Source organism: Gossypium hirsutum, chromosome A12 (assembly GCF_007990345.1).
Source record: "Gossypium hirsutum isolate 1008001.06 chromosome A12, Gossypium_hirsutum_v2.1, whole genome shotgun sequence".
In the NCBI taxonomy this organism is placed as follows: domain Eukaryota; kingdom Viridiplantae; phylum Streptophyta; class Magnoliopsida; order Malvales; family Malvaceae; genus Gossypium; species Gossypium hirsutum.
Window position 1 is genome coordinate 8067407 of NC_053435.1, and position 2377 is coordinate 8069783.

The following is a 2377-nucleotide window of genomic DNA, read 5'->3' on the forward strand; positions in this document are numbered from 1 at the left end:
CACATTTATCATGTATTGGTGTATCGTCATTATTGACGCTTGCGCCATTTTCATCAACCTTTTGGTCTTTGCTTGGGCACTTGTGTGTCTGAATGTATTTCCATCTCGTGTTACTTGAGTAAATTTAAAATATGAATTTATATTGATGCCTCATAAAAAATTGATAAATTGTTAATAATATTTATTGTGAAATGCTATATTAAATATTTAGATTGTTTCTAAAGCTAGTTATGTTATACTCGAAATGTTTAAAATGCATTAAATAATTTGTTTATTGAAATTGAAAAAAAATTGCAATTTGCTATTAAAAATAATTTTATGGAATTGTACGAATTAGGAAATTTGCTACTGCAAAACATCAAAACCACTGCCGTAATTTCACCCAAATAGCAGCTCTTTATGCCATCCAGTAAGCAGCTACTCAATTCTTTAATTCGCAGCACCAAGTAGCTTTCCTTCAATGCTCTTTGGCTTGATCTTTGATTCCGTTTGGTGCTCCCATTTTACTGATTTGACATGCTGCTTATCGCCTCAATTTTGCTGCTGTGTCGTGCTTCAAGTTGCTGCCATCTGTGCTTGCTATTTCATTAATTTTGCTGCCTTCACCACCTCAGTTATTGCGGTTAATTATCTCCAAAATTGCTGCTCTAAGATGCTGCCAATTTCCGATCATTACTCCTATATATTGTTGTTGTTAGTGTTTCAAGTGTAGAAAGCCCAAGTTGCCCGTATTACAAAATAAAAGAAGTTCAGTAAATATTACAAAACAGCCCAAAGCAAAATTATGACCCAATTCACAAGGGTTCAATAGCCTAACAACTAACTAAACTCAAACCCAATACAAGCCCAAATAAACCTAAAACCTAGACCTAAAATTGCATTGGCTCAAATGGCCCAAAAGTCAAGCAATTCTTAGGAACCCTAGGGTTCCCTTGCGCCGCAGCCAACACCCCGCGTACAGCCTCATTGTGCCACAGCCACGACCACCTCGCCACGTTCGCAAGCCTGTACGCCACCAGGTGCCAGCAAAACACTTCTGTACCTGCAAGAGAAGAAAAACAAGCAGCAGACGTAGAAGGAAACAAAAAAAAATAATAATAGAAATCTGACAGCATTGTTGTAATTCGGCTATAAAACCATGAACAACCTCATTTGTATTTTTTGGACATGAAAAAATATCAATAGAAAACAGAAACACACAATCGATCAAAAGCAAAAGAATTGAAAGGTGATTTACTTCTCTGATTTCTTTGTCTGTGTAAAGAAAAGCAAGGCGAAAATAGACTTACTGAACCCCTTCAATTCGGATTTCTCTCCGGCGTTGCAAATCCAGAACCCATAGGGTTCAGTTTGGGGCTTCGGGCACGATGGTTTCTTACAGAAATCGAGTCATTTGGGGCAATTTTTATTTTCCTTTTCTTTCTGAAATGGAGGGCAAGAAAAGCTTTTTTTTAACAGGGGAAAAGGGCCGATTTTGGGCTCCTCCGGCCGCCGTCTACGGTGGAGCTACGGCGGAGGCTCGCCGTGCCCCTTGGCCAGATTCTGGGTCTTCCACAAAGGAAAAACTAGAATTTTTTTTAAAAGAGGGGTAGTTCAAATGTTTTTTTAGGGAATAATTTGGCTTATATATATGTTTAAAACGGCGTCGTTTTAAGCCGTGTGTGTAGGCATTGAAATGGGGTCGTTTCATGACATAACCCGATGACCCGACCTGGACTCTCTTAGAATTCGCCTGTTTTGTAGGGAAGGGGATATTTACGCAGTTGGTCCTTCCCCTTCTATCTAGATTTCAATGTGGTCTTTTTATTTTCAAAATCTCCCCCTTTTGTTTTATTTCAGTTTCATTTTAGTCCATGCAAGAGCGACGCCGTTTTGGAGGACAGGGAATATTCTCCATTTAGTCCTCCATCTCATCCGTGCGTTACGATTTGGGGCCAGATACTATTTTATTCTAATTTCTCCCCCAAAATTTTGTTTAGCTTTCAATTTCATCCTTATTTTTACTTCATTTTATTTTCTTTATTAAAAACACTTTTGATTTTTTTTTAGTTTTATATTTTCAGTATTTAAAGTTTTATTTTCAATGATACTTAAATCGTGATGTGATCCTTTTATATCCTTGCACCCGTTTTTTATTTTAAATTCTAAATTTCGTTTTAAAGTCGACCAGATCCCTATTTGTTAGGTTTGGACTTTTGGATTATTATATATATATATATCTATATATATTATTATACTATATTTTACTTATTTTTTTGCTATGCCCTTATTTGTTTTTTTTATATATATTTCAAATTTAACAATTTGCTTGTTTTATTTATCTATTCACTCATCATGTTATGTTATGTTATTTATTGTTTATGTTATTTATATATTA

The 2377-nt window shown here is 35.6% G+C and overlaps 1 long non-coding RNA gene across 1 annotated transcript; it reads right to left on the reverse strand.

The window, feature by feature from the left end:
* Positions 1 to 280: 280 nt before the first annotated feature.
* On the reverse strand, positions 281 to 1934 carry LOC107928221 (uncharacterized). The gene is made up of 2 exons (XR_001692577.2): positions 1290 to 1934; positions 281 to 1042 (listed from the first exon to the last, which is right to left on the reverse strand). It is a non-coding gene; the product is annotated as an uncharacterized lncRNA (long non-coding RNA).
* Positions 1935 to 2377: the final 443 nt, after the last annotated feature.